This window comes from Thermobia domestica, chromosome 9, assembly GCF_964235325.1.
Source record: "Thermobia domestica chromosome 9, izTheDome1.hap1.1, whole genome shotgun sequence".
NCBI classification, from domain to species: Eukaryota; Metazoa; Arthropoda; class Insecta; order Zygentoma; family Lepismatidae; genus Thermobia; species Thermobia domestica.
The window spans coordinates 125303748-125322023 of record NC_137462.1 but is presented as its reverse complement, the minus strand read 5'-3'; the positions used below and the strand labels follow the sequence as shown (position 1 = coordinate 125322023).

The 18276-nt window shown below is 33.0% G+C and overlaps 1 long non-coding RNA gene across 2 annotated transcripts in view; it reads left to right on the top strand.

Moving 5' to 3' along the window:
- The first annotated feature begins 6666 nt into the window (after positions 1-6666).
- Positions 6667-18276, top strand: part of LOC145694096 (uncharacterized) — a 40036-nt gene continuing 28426 nt past the window's right edge. The window contains exons 1-3 of one of the 2 annotated variants that reach the window (XR_014132929.1): positions 6667-6707; positions 7326-7514; positions 9082-9187. This is a non-coding gene — a long non-coding RNA (uncharacterized LOC145694096). Of the gene's footprint in view, positions 6708-7325; positions 7515-9081; positions 9188-18276 lie in introns of those variants that run through there. The other variant, XR_014132928.1, reaches the window with a different exon arrangement.

The following is an 18276-nucleotide window of genomic DNA, read 5'->3' as shown; positions in this document are numbered from 1 at the left end:
GTATCGTTCCTACAGCCTGAAGTTATGACTTAAATATATATACACGGTATATATATATATATATATATATATATATATATATATATATATATATATATATATATATATATATATATATATATATATATAATTAACTCGGTGTCATCTGTTTTGTAAAACCATCAAATACTACTTTTTTTTTTTTACCTCAGTGATGATCAAATGAACTGTGAATCAGTGAAGACGCCAAATTTAATTCCTTGGGGGAAGGATGGAACAGTAGTGGGACAGAGAATTTTTTTGGAGGATAAATATTTTTTTATAGCAAAAAGGATAGTTTTATATCATTTGACCTACACTGTAGAGGTTGGTCCACATTCATGAAAACGAAATGGAACGTCCGCTAGGAGTGCTGTAATCACACGCTAAAAAAGCAAAACAGAGCACTCAGAAGCAATGTTCGTAGTTTGAGGGAAGTTTCCCTAGACTAGGGAAATTTCATAGGTAAATTTAGCAAAAACGAAGAAAGGGAACTTTTCGATAAAACGTGAAAAATCCAGGGTAATTCTTTAGTTGACTGACTGACCAATATCAATGCTTAATTTTTTCTTTGATCTTCAGAAATAAACCAATACAATAGTAATAGTAATAGTTTGTGTGTGCTGAAAGTAACATAATTTGCACCCAATGGGAGGAGGAGGGCACGGTGGCTCAGTGGTACAGCGCTTACCTCTGTGAATAGGGTCCCTTGTTCGATCACCAGTCAAGTAAGCTTGTGGTAAATAACATCGTGTCCGTAGATTTTCTCGAGCTACTCCCGTTTCCCCCTAGTTTCTCATTCTTCCATCATCATTCACTTGCTTTAATCATCGTTTCCTTTAGTCTAAAGGCAAATCGTGGGACGTTAAACCAAAATATATAATTTCCTTTCATTTTGTTGGCGGGTGTATTTGTGTATACTTCTGTAAAAATAAATAAATAAATAAAAGTGTCTGAAAAGTAACCGAAAAAATAGAAGCAAAATGCAATGAATAAAACAAATGTGATTGGTGTTTCCTTTAACCCACAAAAACTCAAACATGGTTCAAGTAAGAATTTTTGACCAAAATTTTTATGGTTCACTAACTGAGGGCCTTAGATAACAGAAATGTCGAAAAAAAATGTTTTCGAATAATTGGAAACCCAATGGGACGCCTGTGACACAGCGAGAAACAAACGTAGTTTATAATCTTAATTTAGTACATGAACAGTTAGTATTTTACCAGAGAAATTACTGATCCTTCTAGATACAGGAAAAATAACTTATTAGGGATTTAAATACTTACATATCACAAGAATAAATAAAATATATCCGGAAGCTGAAAGCCGCTCGAGACCTCCATGAGCCACATGCACGTACTGACAAGGAAAGGTGATAAAAGTGATAAAATCTGAAGAAAAGGAAAGAAACAAAACCTGCTACAAAGGTTTGTGTGAGATTTGTAAACTACAATGGGTATTTGTGTAAAAAGTTTGAAACTAACTTTATAAGGTGAACAGCAAATCAATGTGACACCTGTGATACCCTGTGGATTAATGGGTTAATATACCTAAATTAATCTTATCACACAACTTCTGTCATAAGAATTGGACACTCGTTGTACCACTGAACCACCGCGCCCCATTTTTTAAGGGAAAATTTGACAAGAAAAGGGAAAATTATGCGTCAGTCGAGGGAAATTTTCTTAAGGAAACCTACGGACACTGCTCAGAAGGCAGGTGTGTGGAGAAGACGCTAGCAGTCAGTAAAGTGCGTCGAGCTTAAAATGCCTCCAAAAGTCACTCCATTCTGCGAAGGGTACGTCTCACCACTTTCCGACATGACACAGCTGCAGTGAAATTGAGAAACAGTATTTGGCGAAGATTTCATCATTTCCAAGAAGAGGAAATGAAATCTTTGAGTTTTACGTCCTACGATTATGCCGGCTAGGCTGGGATGATGAGAAAATGAACGAAATAGCGGAATAAAGAAAGTGGAAGGAAACGGGAGAACCCCGAGGAGACCCACACACATGGTTAAATGGGATTGTCTTGACCGCCCCCCGTTATCTTAACCCAGTCCACCCATGATCAAGGCTGAACATAAGACTTCTTAGACGAAGCAGTCTAAGGATCTCACTGCTGAAGAGAACGTAAATAAAAATCAAATAATCAAATCAGTAGTTTAAATACTACTAGAACTTGGTGTGATCGGCGGTAGTGTCACAAGATAAACCGGTTAGTTAAATTTAACAGGCGTCATGTTTCCAGGGCCCAGTTCCCGTTTTCACCAGTAATCTCCCAGATAAAAATCCTAGAATGTCCCCGAATTTATATTTGAGGCGTCTAGTATCAAACTCCGCCACATCTATTTCGTTTAGTTTTGAGTAATCTCGCAAAACGTGCAGTGAAGCTCTATATACACGCGTACAACCTCCCATATTTGAACTAGTTTTTTTAGTATGAAATATTAAATCTTTTAAACAAAATTCTGTTTCTATAGAATTCCTTTAGAGGAAACATATAAAAAGCGATATATAACTCAATTTCGGTAAAAATGGATTTGGCGACTTTTGCTACTACTCGCCTCATTTATAGTGTTGTAGATTTATCAGACAACTGTAAATTACTATTACATTGCGTTCTCTTTGAAGAATACGTCTCATCCTTGAGCTTGATTCTGTTTGGAATGTGCAGGGAGTAAATGTGTAATTAGATAAGAACAAAAGTAGCTCTCGAATTTCATTAACGTTACTTTCATGTATTATCTTAATAATTAAGGCAAACCTCCATTCGAACTATCAATCCGACAGAAGTTAAAAAGTATCTCTGGATTCACTTTTTAAAAAATCTGGTCTACCAATTACGCAGAAGTCATGTTTCATGCGTTAGATAAATTCAGGATTTAAACCACATGGATCTTCCTTTATGAAAAGTTTCAAATTCAAGATATAGTGTAAATATTAAGAATGTAGAGTATGTTGCGGAGAGGACTACAGCGCTACATAAGATCCTTAAATACTGAAGTTGACCAAGTAAGTATTTGATGTTGGCGTAAATGTAAAATACCTTTGCATTAATTGTAAGGTTACATGTAATTGTTAGCCATTCTGTGGTCCAGAAGTACCCCCAATAATATATGCTTTTATCTTTAGTCAATGCTTGAATATTTCAGACATGTCGGTAATAAGTAGTTTTATTCTTTCTCGCAACTGGAACAAGTATGCATTTTAGCAACAAGAATTAACATTGTTTAGATGCCTTACAAAATAATAATTTATTTTTTCAAAATACAATTATGTTGTTAATGACAAACTGTAAATTCTAAATGTACGTTTGATTCAAAATATTTATGTTTGATTCAAAAAGTTATACAGAAATGTATTCAATGTTATGATCAAAGATATTGGTTTTATTTTTCGAAAACTGGACAAGTGTAAATTATTATTGTTTCCAGAAAGAAACAGATAAGGATTTCATTTTATTTTTCAAAATTTTTAACTAAAGTTTTATGCCCCACGATTATGTCAGCTAGGCTAGAGGAGAAAACGGGAGAAACGATTATGAGAAATGAATGAAATGGTGGAATGAACAGTGGGAGGAAACGGGAGAACCCCAATAAAACTCATATACACAGTGTTCGCCCACCACAAAACTCGGCGCGAGCTGGGATCGAACAAGGACTCCATGCTTCAGAAGTGAACGCTTTACCACTGAGACACCACGGCCGTCAAATATTGAAGATAGAGGAGCAAGCCTTTATCGTTTGACTCAAGCTGCTTTTTAATGCTAGTCCGTCAGCGTGTTCCGCGGTATTTTTCCTAAAACTTATCTGGTTTTAATGAAATTTTGTATATGGCTTCTTCCAACCTTCCGACATAAACTTATTTTTTTTTTTAGTTGTAACCCATTAATAATGAGGTGATAGGAATAAAATCCACCAAATGTTGTACGTCTACGATTTTCAATTATAAAACATGTAAAAATTAGTAGATAATAATTATTTACTAATAGATAATAATTATTATTATAACACAATGTAAAATTTTCTCTAAAATAGCACAATTACTCTTGTTAGTTACGGTTCAAATCTGTCAAGGATAAGCAGATATAACGGTCTCTCAACATTCGAAGTTTCCTTACTGAAATAATATGATAAGAAAATAATTTTTCTCGATAATTTTCATCAAAATTATTCGATTTTGAGAGAATATGGCGAACACATTATTTGAGGTTACCCAACAATTTTCAATGCATGGATTCAAAATCAATTTTGAATGAATTTAAGTCCATCCCGTGCAATTTCGTAAATACCTCCCACATAGCTCCGGTTTTAATAGAATATAGTGTACATACCCCATGAGATTTTCTCAAAATCTCCACTGGCTGCGGTAAAGTCAGTCAAAAATGAGGGGGACTTTACTCAAAAGGAGTAAGCAATCCCCTCCTTGATTCAAAATATATTTTATGATAATCATCGTTAAAACGTTTGATTTTGATTAGTTTTTGAAGATTGAAAAGTTTTTCTGAGTCTTAATCATACCTCCAATTTAGATTTAAAATCACCCAATAATGAAATACCGACTTTCCAATTTAATAAATATTCCAAGGTAGTTAGTATTAGTTATTTCGTTTTAAATTATATAATGTAGTGCGTGTGCTTTTCGAGATATTCCCATAATCTCTACTGCTTAGGGTTCATACCAATGGATACTCCAGAATGGCTACATCACCTTACTTCAGACTAAACAACACACCTGGCATTCTGATTTGTGCAGGGCTTCCTAACGTTGAATTTACACCTTCCGCTCAATTGGAACGGATTAATCTACACTTTTCACAAGGAAAAGAATTCCTGACATCTTCGACATAATTCTCTCCACCAACAACATTCTTCCGCAGCTTAAAAGAACACACTGGATCACTACAGTCACATCACCTCTAAAACCATCAGTCTTCCTTGGCTAATTAATATTTTCATTTACATTCAAAATACGAGTATTAAACTGAAAAAACATACTTATTTTAGAATTCCGTACTATGCTATGTGTAAGCATCGAAAGTGTTATAGAATGGCTATGTCCGTTCATTGGTAGATTTCAGAGCAAACGTGTTACGAGATATCGAGATGTTTCGCAATTGATTCAGCGTCTCAAGAAAAGATATACCATGTTCACCCTCATCTCTCTACTAAATCCAGAGGAGTCAGAAATTTATTACTTCTTCAAATTTCAGTATTGATCTCAATAGAAGAAAAACGTTAAGAGGTAGCTAGATTTTTTTTTTTTTTTTTTATACTACGGACTGAATTGATTAAGAATAACTTTCATGTCGACCTTTCTTCCTATATGCAAACCGGAAGGGTTTGTTTCAATATTCAACACTGATTATCATAGTGAAAAACAGTAATGGATAGAGAGAAGAACAATTTTTAATGACTTCAGTGACTTCTTATCTCCAACTCTATTTTTCTCTATTGCGACCAAAATTGATAGAAACCTGTACTATCAGTTTTGATCCTAATATTGATTCCCATAGATTATATACAGTAACAGGAAGCAACAAAGTGTTTCTGTTATGGATTCCGAATCGAAAGAATAGATTTGATTTAAAATTTTATGATTTTACTGGAACCAGAGGTAGTTAGGTTTCACAAGTTCCGATTTCGATATTGGTTCGTTCCTACATAGTAATAATTGTAAGAGAGAAACTGTTTTTGATGTGTATTAAGTGTTCGGTGAACAATAGCAATAGGTTTCGTCTCTCGCATTATACTTTATTGCAGACGGAAGAAACATATACGATTTCAACATTAAATTCACATAGTTTGGTACTCTACCGAAGTCTCACAATGTGAAATGGTACACACTTGATTTGGATGTTCAAACTACTAACTGAGACCTGATGAATCCTGGAGTACTTAGATAACCTTATAAAAAATGTTGGAAGTAATTAAGAAAACTGTATACCTGGAATAGATCTTAAAAGAGGAAGAAAGAAAACTAGACAGTTTTCTCTAGAAGAGTAATGTAAATTTCTAATGTCAAGGACCGCAAAATATTTCGATTCCAAATAAATCTAACAGTGTTACAGAACACGTATCTAAGCAGACTCGTCCCTTGGAGAATTACAGCATAGATTGGAAAATATGTAACGCATAAAGAAATTATGCACTTGCATCGACTTAACCTCGCATCACCGAGTACTGAGACAACTCGCTGAAAATAAGTTCCAAATTGTTTCCCTTTTGTTCTTACCCATCACCAAGCGGAAAAGCAGGAATTTCAGCCAGTTTAAAGAGAATATGCACACTTTGTTTCATAACTGTTATTTAATACATCATTTCCCTTGTTGGTAAAGGAAGTAGCTCTCCGTATATGAATTAGAAACATTAGCTGAAGGTTATAAGAAATGAAACAATCAGAAACTAATACATCGCATGGTAGGCGGGTCAAAGAACTTGAGAAGAGTTAAACTATCTATAGTGCCTAACCCATAACCTCCTAGAAAGGACAACGACAAAAAAAGAAAAAAAAGAAAAAGAAAAGAAAAGAAAGAAAATACATATTAGAAAGACTGAAACATTTTCTAAAGGAAGAAAGTACAAGGACGAATTTCAAGTATAAAAGATATTAAAGTTGAGTTTCAAACATCAAAGTTTCAGTTGAGGAACGGACTCAAATCGATATACAATCAACATGAAGTTCTTGGTAAGGACATTCCAGTTAATAGCGTTTTTTTTTTTCTTAACTCTACTAGCATCATTTGTCAAGAAACTTCGTGATCTAATTACCTCAGAAGAAAGATTTCGCAGTGTTTCATACTTTACGACAACTGACAATTCAGATCAGTTTCTCTTTACTGGACCACTTTTCTAAATTCAACATTTATGATCATTTTCACAGTTCTCTCGGCTAACAAAACGCTTGTCAATTATAATTACTAAAATCATTTAGTATTTTTTGTGCTTGCTATGCGAACAGCATAAAATAACTCAGACCTATTTCTGCTTTATCATACAGAAAGGTTTTGTATTTCTATTTATTTTATTATTCTTGCTTCAAATTCAGGAGAAAGAAAGAGAAAAAAACACTAAATGTTTTTATGTAGTTACATTATGTCAATAAATCCATACAGTTTTTCTTGAAGTAATTATAATATTTCTGCTCTGTATATGTATATAAAAACTATTCGTTTCATGCCTATATTTCAACTTTATTAGCTGAAGAATATTTTAATATCTTTAGCTAAAATTATTAATTTTTAATTATTTATGAATGTATTTACGCTTTGGAAAATTCAACGTTGGAACTCTATAAATTTTTCAGGCTCTTGTTCTTTTCGCCTTGCTGGCTGTTGCCTTCGCCCAGGAGACAGCTAGAGATAAGAGAGGAGTCTTGGGAGCTTATGGTATTGGCTATGGATATCCAGCTGTTGGATACGGATACAGTGGACTTGGATACGGATATGGGCTTGGATATGGTCTTGGATACGGATATGGTTATTACGGTTAGAAGGTACAGTATTAATTAAAGAAACTTTTTTCTTAAAGAATCTACTATTTAGTGAAAAGCCTAAACTGTCTAACTCTATGGCTTATCAGATATGAATGTTGAATATCGCAGAAACGAATGCTTGCTATTCAATATTTAGTTACCTAGTTGGAATTTTGTTGTTTCACTCCTTAAGAATTTATATTGATAAACTCACTTTTATATTGATAAACTCAAAGGTCTGTTTCCCGCCAAGTTCAAATTAGAAGTCTATAGAGTTCGTATCAGTGTTAGTCTTGTCCATTGTCCGTATAAGATTGGAATTTGTGAATTTCTTTTGGTACTTTTTCTCTCCATTCTCCCTTGTACTTCCAAACGTTCTCCTGAATACTTTGTTTCGGAAAACAGTCAGCTTGTATTTGGTGTCTGTAAATTAGGGCGTAATTTTCCCAATCGTATAGTATGATGGAAAAAAATATGATCTCACAAAGCATTTTCCTTTAAATTTCTTTCAGATTGTACAATTCCTACAACAACATTTTCTGTGTGTAGTAATATGATATAAACTTTCCACAATTAACCTACGCTTCAATTCTACGGTAACTTCATTGATATTTATTACCACTACACTTATTTTTTTTAAGTTCTATCACCTCCTGTACATTATTCTTAAGATTAATTTAACAATATTTCATTGTCTACGTGATTAAAGTGTTGTAACAGTTTTTCGCCACAAATTTCCTTTTATTTACGCTGATTTGAAAACAGATTTAGTTTTTGCATACTGTCAAAACTATTTGTATACCTTCTTCCTTACAGCTTGTCAAAAGATATCCGTATATCTTTTTAACACTGACAAAAGGTGTTCGTATATCTTCTTTTTTATACGTTGTCAAAAACGATATTCGTATATTTTCAATCTTACATTTTGTCAAATGATATTAGTACATCGTCTTTCTTCCACACTATCAAAAGGTGTTCATATATCTTCTTTCTTACATGCTATCCAAAGATATTCGTATATCTTCTTTTTAACAGGCTGCAATAATCTCATTCCGTAATCTAACAACGTCAACATTGTCTGAGTATAGAAACCATTCGGTTAACCGAATGTAACAGTATACCATATAATATAGTTTAGCATAGTAACCGTTATGTTAGTAACTATTTCGTTATATTTAATTGAATTTCCTAACTCAAGCCTTTAAGTAATTCTAAACTTAAACGACAAAAAAGGGTTGTATGAATACTAAAAATAAGTTAATTTAGAAATACATCATGAGTCACAGTCATTGAACTAAAATCTGTTCCATTCATTCTCACGACACTACCAATACTTGTATTCGTTAACATTTTGCATGATAATACCACGATATCTTTGCAAATAATGTGTGTCGTACTTTCAAAATTGTTTAACTGCCTGTGTAATATGACAATAAATATCACATCGTATACGACAATATATTCGAGAAATACATTATTACTATTATAATTATTATTAACTATGGTCAAATTGAAATATGTTATATATGTGTATTATGGCCTTCGTATCTGACATATTTTTAATGCTAAATAATAATTGTATTTACAGAACAATTCCTCCACTATGAGAGACTCCAACTGGAATGGAAATACAGCTGCATAACGGAAAGGATACACATTGATACCATCAACATTCTTTCAGGACATATTGGTCGTTGTTCTTAATTAAATAAAAATTATATTATTTAAATTTAAAGAATTTCTGTTAATTTTAACTTTATTATCCTCTACATTCCTTGTCTTATGCTCTAAAAAGATATATTTAGTTGTGTTAGTTTTTTGGAAATACGAGAATAAGGTTATCATATTATGAAGTCCAAGTATAGAAGGAACACATTTACATCTGCATAATTCGTTATATAAACATTAATTTTTGACACAAGAATGACACAAGAAGATGTTTTATCTTTTACTTTCAAGTTTGCCTATAAAAGGTTATGAAAAGTATATTGAAATATATGAACAATAATGAAACAAGAATGTTTTGCACAACATCATGACTTAGCTCATTCATATGCATCATTAGATTTTAACGTTTTGACATCGTTTTGATAATTCTTTGAATATAAATAGATAAACATATTTTTATATGTAATATGTGTGATTATGTAAATCTGATAGAGTGCGATAGGAGAACAATAGAAAGAAAAGCAGAGGTCTTATTAAACGCTTGCAGTGAATTGGGCTTAGAAGTAAATACAGAGAAAACTAAATACATGGAAGTTCACGGAATTGTAATATTGCAAATTATGGATAAATCAAATTTTCAAATAATACTTAGGATAAAGTGGATACTTTCAAATATCTAGGAGCAATATTGGAAGACTAAAACCATATCCACGAAGAAATTAAATGTCGACTGAAAGCAGGGAATTCGTGTTATTATTCAGTTCAAAATCTTTTGTCATTGCAAATTATGTCGAGGAATTTGAAACTTAAAACATATAAAACGATAATCATGTCTGTTGTGCTGAATAGTTGTGAAACATGGTCGCTTACTCGGAGAGAAGAACGCAGGCTGAAAGTATTTGAGAATAAAATCCTGAGGCCAATATTCGGACCTAAATGGAATGGGAATGGAGAATGGCGTAAACTTCATAATAAGAACTGCATAATTTAACGGCTTTCCAAACATTGTTATGGTCATCAACTGTAGGAGGCTCAGGTGGGCAGGTCATCTGGCAAGAAAGGAAGAAAGTAGGAACGTTTCAAAGATTTTACTGGAAATAAAATCGGGAAACGTCCATTAGGAAGACCTAGGTGCAGATGGGAGGATAATATTAATATGTATCACGCAGAAATAGAAATACAAATAGAAACTGAATCCAGTTGGTTAAGGATAAAAGTCAATGGAGAGCTTTTGTGAAGGCGGCATTGAATATCCAGGTTCCATAGGCCATAGAGTTAGTTAGAAATTTCTGATATTGGATTGACAATACATATTAGTTAGAAAATGCGGAGAAATGAAGGAGTTTCGTAAAGTGTAAGCGGATGGATATTTTAACTCTCAAAACGTGGACATGTCCGCATAAATGCTGACATATGGTAACCCTATACTAGGTGTCAGAGTGCCTTTACATATAAGGAATATTAATTAAAGTAGGCAAGAGAATATTATGTATTGGATCACTAATAATGTAATTAATATCTTTTGTATATGTTGTGTTTTTAATACATTCCTTTAATCTAGTTTCGTAATTTGTTGTGTTCTATACTTTCTGAATCAGGCAAAAGGAACTGATCAAACTATCTCCGTTTTGCTGCCTTACTGGCAACACTCAGCTACGTCATGTTGGTGAGAACACGCCTTCAAGTAGTACAAGGCAAGATTGTACATAATTGGATAAACCAAAGTGAATAATTAATTTTACCTTTTGTGGATTTTGTATACCTCCAACTAGCCTACTAAGTATTTTTGCACCATTCTAAAAAATCAAGTTAGTACGTTTATGGAAAGAATCATGGGATCTAAACAAACGGAAAATCTATTTCATATCAAGGCTACTGATAACTACGCTGCCAGAAAACACTAGTATTGAAGAAAGTACTAAATAGTTACAGCAACGTATCTAGGACAAATTTAACAAGATTTTAATAGTCTAATGTGTGAAATATATGTAGATTGTGGAGTATATTATATACGAATATAAAAAAATAGTAAATTCAGTAACCAATGACAAAACGTAAGCGCTTAATGTTGCACTTTTGGATTTATTTATTTATTTTGCCACTTTCATGAAAATACAATAGATATTTATCTTTTGGAATAATAATAATAGGCTAATGGCATTTGATTACTGCTGAAGAATAGCCTTTTATACTACTACTACTACTATTAATGATAATAATAATAATACATTACTTCAAGTATACATATATATATATATATATATATATATATATATATATATATATATATATATATATATATATCCAGTTGTGTGTGTCAACCATGGGTTTCGAGTCAACTTTTGACTAATAAAACGAATATTTATATATTTTAAGACACATTTATTTTGTAAAATGAATTAGCTATAGCTTGGAAACTTGGTTAGTTACTATGAGTTTCATAGGTCTCCTAAAGATTAAACTAGAGTTATGCATTAATAACAATAAGTTGAGCCTGTTTGCAATAAATGACATTAAGTCTGTAAGTTATTCCTATATTCTTCCGTTTCTAATCATTGCCTTTATTCCTTCAAATACTTCGTCAGCAAATCCTCTATTTATCATCCGTCTCTTGTAACCTAGAAGGCGTGGAACTGATACAGTATGTTAGAACTAAAAGCTTTGTTTCATTATTGACTAATTCAACATCAATAGTACTTTTGAATTTTCTATATTCTTGGCAAGGACTTTTTTTCCGTGCTGAAACAGTCAAACTGTAAAGTGGGAATGAGAAATATTGCCAGCAATTAATAAAATTTATTTTAGAATAAAAAAAGATGTATTCAAAATTTTCTGCGCTGTCTACTTTATTCGTATCAATAACTAATGTTTAATTTATTGAAAGTCGAAATATTCATTATGTATAATCAGGTGTAACTCTTCACTGGAAAGAAGGCCTACTTAAGCTTCAGGGCATGTTTCTTACTTGAAGAAAAGTAATTATTAAACCATTCAAAGGTTTGACCTTGAAACAGTAAGTTGTTTTTTTTTTCTTCAAATTATTCCTTTAATCAATTAAGACACTCATTGAATAAATTATTTTTTGAACATAATGACATATCTGTAAGTGAATTTATTTTGGATATTATAAATAAAATGAATGCACTTGTTATCATGCAGTTCTTTCCTTTCTCGTTGTCACAAGGAAACTTAATAGTAAGGAAGTTTTGATACTTTCTTACTTTAAGTTTTATAATTAATTAACTCCATGGCCTATGCAACCTGAAGGCTCAATGTTATATTCTTAGAAGCTCTCCATTGACTTCTGTCCTTAGCCAAATGGATCCAGTTTCCACTTTGCATTCCTATTGCTGCAAGATTCAACTTCAATTTAGGGGTAATATACAGGGAAGGATCATAAAGCGATTGATTCAGTTACATTGAGACAAAATTGATTGTGCCTGTTACTTAGGAAATACCGTGTCTCCACCACCGGTTATGATCGATCTGCAGGCCTTTTCATTGTAGAAGAGTGCGTTGCAGCTGGGACATTGGAATTGCACCATACTTCTATTTATAGGCTTTCCACAGATCGAAGACTGTCTAGACACGATGATGAGATAGACGCCGCTTGAGGAGTCGGAAAGCACAATAGTCCATTGGGCTTGCATCTGAATTCTTGATAAGGATGTCAGAGGAGACTACCGCATTTACAGTTTCCTGTTTCACACAATGATAGAATTCCAGCGATGTTTTCGCCATGTGGTTGGATGCCTTGTCTTGGTGCAGTTCAAACCTGGTTCACGTCTTGCCTGCACAATGCCGAGATTTCATGTCGGTAAATTTCAATCCAGATAGTCTGATAGTACGCAACGACTTTTCGGTCTACCATTCGGAGACAATTTTCCCCTGTACGAGAAACCGACCACAATCATGAACCCGTTCTGAAAAAGATCCTTGCTGCTTGCGTCATGTATTGAGCCCAGGACTCTGTGCCGAATATTTTCCGTATAATACGATTTACAGTGGCTCGACCTACGTGACAATTGCACATTTCTACGATGCGTGACGCCGTGAACTTACCATCGGAAAGGGTCATAATGGACCACTCCCAAAATCTGTTCAGTTTCGGCGGCATTAGACTACGTTCGATCACACTGCTCTACTGGGTGACTAATGAGATATTGTTGCTTGTTCCTTGGCAATATAAAGGCAATAAGTATTGCAGGCGAGGTACAGTTGCACATTGAATTTGGTTCAATATAACTGGATCAACCTCTGTCTACTGTTCTCGTCCCATTTTCCAGCTGGTTTGGGTGGTGTGTAGAGTTCTACACATTGTTGTTTTGTTGTATTAGGATATGCTATGCATATAAATTAACCCTAACGTAATACTTTAAAGTGCAACTTTTATTGAAGATAAATATTTAAATATTTATTTCAATATAAAGTCTTAAACAGAAGAGCTATCCTAGCCTCAATAATGGAAAGAAGTTATTTAAATGAAATATCTAATTAACTCAAATTAGGTGTATGTTGTGATCAATCATCCATTAAAAAGTTAGAGTATGATTACAGAAAGAACTTTACTTCTGGTTAAATAGTTACCATACTTCTCCATCATGCAGGAAACTTGGTTCAACTCCTTCTGGAAATACATGTCGTTCGGCTTATGTCATACCTAGCTTGATGTTGAACTACACTTGTATCAATAGGTCTTCTGTCTGAAGACAGGCATGGTCACCGAACCAGTTGAGCAAGAGAAAGGTGGGGAGTTCCTTTCTTCTACAACTTATGAACTAATAGTATATAATGGCTACATAGCACAGATTTTCACTTACACAAGTCAATTGTTTTATTGATTATTAAGTCAGACTTTTAACAGTAGTTTCGAACTGAGGAGAAATATTAAATTCCAAATAATAAGAAAGAAATTAGAATAAACAAATAATAGGATAGTGTTAATCACTTTAAGGGATTGTGTCCTTTCATGGTTGATGAACATTACAGACTATTATCAATCATACTCTCATCTATAGTCTCTTTACTACTCACTTGTCATACTATCGTTTTTCTGTTGTTTTCATTTCCTGCAGCGCCTTACAAGAGGAATCAGGAAATGCAATACGAATCTATTCATTTCCCGTAAAGATGATGCTGGTTATCTTGGTGGAATTTGCTTCAGTTAATTCTAAAAAACTATTCCTTTCGCAGGACCAAATTTTGGTTGCCGCACGCTAAAATTTCATCTGGTACCCTAATATGTTCCTTCCTTCACCCGGGACAAGTAGTGTCTTTGCAAAAAAGATGGATATAATACTTGTGAATTTTAGTCAGATTTAATTCGATTCACTCATAGTAAACTACATTTCTTCACTGACAGAGCATGTGCACATGTGCACATAAAGTATATTTAATCCTAGAAGTGCCCTATTTCGAAACGCGCTGAATATTATGCAACCCGCAATACAGAAGTACTTTGGATTGTCTGACTTTAGGGGCTTTTGAGACATACTATGGTTTTTGAACCTTCAGAACATATGACCTTCCAATCCCTCTCGAGCTGAAAATCAACAAACGCCTATGTAAGCGATTAGATGTAGTGAAGATCTATAAATAAATAAAATTTAGTTGTCCTAGGTGACTCCTCTCTATACAAGAATCTGACGACAGATACACATGTAGGCATACAACCTTCTTTAATACATTAGTACGAAAAATGTTATTATGTTATGCAATGTTCAGTACATGCTTCATTTGTTGTCAAGTTCGATCACAAATAAATCCGTGAGTGCATACGTTTTTAAATATATTTCTTTTTCAATTTGAATCGAACCTTCAAATATGTTGATTAAATATATTATTTTTTGTCGAAACGTATCCTGTTTTGTTCTGATTTTTGATTCTTTCATTTCAGTCAAGAGTTTTTTGAATGAATAATGTTGAAACCGTTCATTACTAATTCACATACTTACAGCCCTGTTCTGTTCCCGTTTACTATACATACTGTTACCGTTTACATATACTGCTGGGGTCAATATGATCCATCATTGAATTTTGTTAAAGAAAGCCCAGTTTTCAAACAATTACTGGTTTATTTAATACAGTGGTTCCCTACGTGGGGACATGAAGAGCGACGAAGAGACCATAAGCTATGACAGAAATTAAATGTGAAATCAAGGCAACTGGTAATAAGCATTTACACTTCAAACCATATATTTACCAAACCACTTCAACAGCATATTTACCAAACTTCAAAACGCTACATGTTTGACATTTTGTCTTTCCTATTTCCATTCAAGATTTCTACTCTATAGAAAAATCTAAATAATTATGCAAATTATATTTTTTTTTACAAAATTATCAAAAATTAGTACAAAATGCTATTTCAGTATATAAGATGGAGTTCGAAAAATTATCAAGTAAGGACAATGGAAAATTTCAGTGCGATGATTGTTATTGCTTTTCCTTCACAAGTTTCTTGATATTCGGTGATAAGTTCAACAAAGCACATATGATATAACTTTCAAGTTTCAAACATTTGGGATACTTTGATTATATTGTGGTTAATGTCAAAAGTCCTGATTCACAGAGGTAGGTTGTGGGAAACTGAACAAGAATTTTAAGGCTTCTTTTTCTACTCTTGGATTAAAAGCCAGGAAACAAATCCAAAATTCTTCCAAAAACGGTGATTGGAACAGTTCTTTGCCATTTCAATTGCACTTCAATTGCTTTCTCCTGAATTTCATATGGAAGTAAATCCACATCAATGGTGACTGGTGTTCTTGCTAATTTGCACTGCCAGTTATCCTTACAAAATCAATATATATATATATATATATATATATATATATATATATATATATATATATTCACTTGAATTCATCATATACTAAGCCTAGGTGTGAATTGATATTGTCTTTCCACATGGTTAAGTCACATTCTTTATTGTCAAGAAGTTCGTTTAATCGAGACAAAGATGAAAAGTTGGGCATAGAAGCATCCAGACGGTGTTTCCATAAGAGTTTTTCTATAGAAGCTGTTATTTTGTCATAAATAGTTAGTCTGTTCGTTTCTATCTTGGAATTTGAAACTGAGATTATTTAATATTTAAAAAAAAAGCAAGATATGAAAGAAAAAATACAAAAATGTTAAAATGAAATGAAATGAAATCTTTGAGCTTTACGTTCCACGGTTATGCCGGTTAGGCTAAACGAGACGGTGATGATGAGTAATGAATGAAATGGTGGAATGAAGAAAGTAGGAGGAAATGGGAGAACCCCGAGAAAACCCACGCACATGGTGTTTGTCCACCACAAAGTTCATTGGCGGGGGCTGGGATAGAACCTGAACGGTCTACTACTGAGCCACCGCGGCCCCCTACAAATATGTCATCAGTAATATATATATATATATATATATATATATATATATATATATATATATATATATATATATATATATATATATATATATATATATATATATATATGTATGTATATATATATATATAAAGTTTATCTTTTAAAACACTTACAAGAAATATTTCCACGTCTGACTTACGTTCGTACAGAATACTTAACGTACTACCTTTCGCCATGCAATGAATCTTAGTATGGAAAAGTAAAGTTTTATGTTCAGCAATGAGGTCGTCATACAAAGTTTCAAAGAAATGAATATTCAGAGCACTTGACTTTACCGCCATCATGCTTTTCATTATGACACTATCAATACGGCATTACGTAAAATATAGTTAATCAGATACAGCTCAAAATTATTAAATTTTAAGCTTATTTTTGTTTAACCACAGCATTCTGCAAAGATGAGATATATTATCAATCGATTCTTCACATCGAGTTTAATAAAATACGATTCTTGAGGGCAAATTCTCATGCACAATTTTTGAGATAAACGGAATTTTATAGTCCTAAAAAGAATGTCGTTCGTTGTCAATAATAACTGTTATTCTGCCGTAACAATTCGTTTATGTGCTTATGTATTGTGTCTGTAAAGAAAACTGAAGTTAAGTAGCGGATTCTATCTATGTTGCTTGTCTCCTGTAACGGTGACACTAATACTTCTAACAGTAACGCGTAGTTGTTTAAAAGACTCTGTTTTACTCTAAAATATTCCTAGGAGAGATTTGAGGCGCCTAGTATAAAAATCCGCCACATTTATTTCGCTTAGTTTCGAGTAATCTCGCAAAACGTGCAGTGAGGCTCCGTATACACGCGTAAAAAGTCCCATATTTGAACCAGTATTTTAGTATGAAATATTAAACTTCTAAACAAAATTCTGTTTCCATGGAATTCCTTTAGATCAAACATATAACAAGCGATATATAACACAATTCCAGTTTTTAAAAAAAATGGATTTGGCAGCTTTTGATAACAGGCTCCTCATTTGACCGATATATTTGATCACTTCTACCTCAGTAAATCCATTTTGAACTGCAATATTCATTTAATTAAAGAAATCTTATGGGCAAAAAGTTTTAATATATTTTTGAAAAGGATTATTTTTACAACACTTAAATTATATTAATCCATGTCTTTTATGTATTTACAATATGAATGATTTCGTATATCACTTTTCATACTAGGGTACAACTATTTTAGTGTTGACTCGTCATTGGTGAATTAATTCGAAAACTATCAGGATTAGGGAGTATCCATTTCCAGTGTGAATAGTCGTACTAAACGTGCTTAATCTGATCACGAATCATTTAATTTAACACAAATCTTCTATTTATACTCTTACTAGTGATATACATACCTGCAAAGAAAGAAACAGACAAGTTACGAATGAGTGACATGCTAGCAATGCTCACTTAATTAAGGCCATAACAATAGAAGGATACAATGGATTGAATTTCTAGCTGTTAAGGAAATAAAGCAAAATGCGATATTTAATACGTAGCCCTATGCTAAAACAAAAGGCTCGCATCATAAAATCTTTGCACGATTTATTTTGAACTTAGTATTACTGCATTGTATAATAACACCACGGAAGAACACTAAATAATTCTTTTCTAGCCCCCACGATCTAATAAATTATACGTTTACACGTGTTAATGTCAACAAGTGAAAAATTAAACAGGAAATACATTCCTACAAAAAAGTTTAGCATTTATATA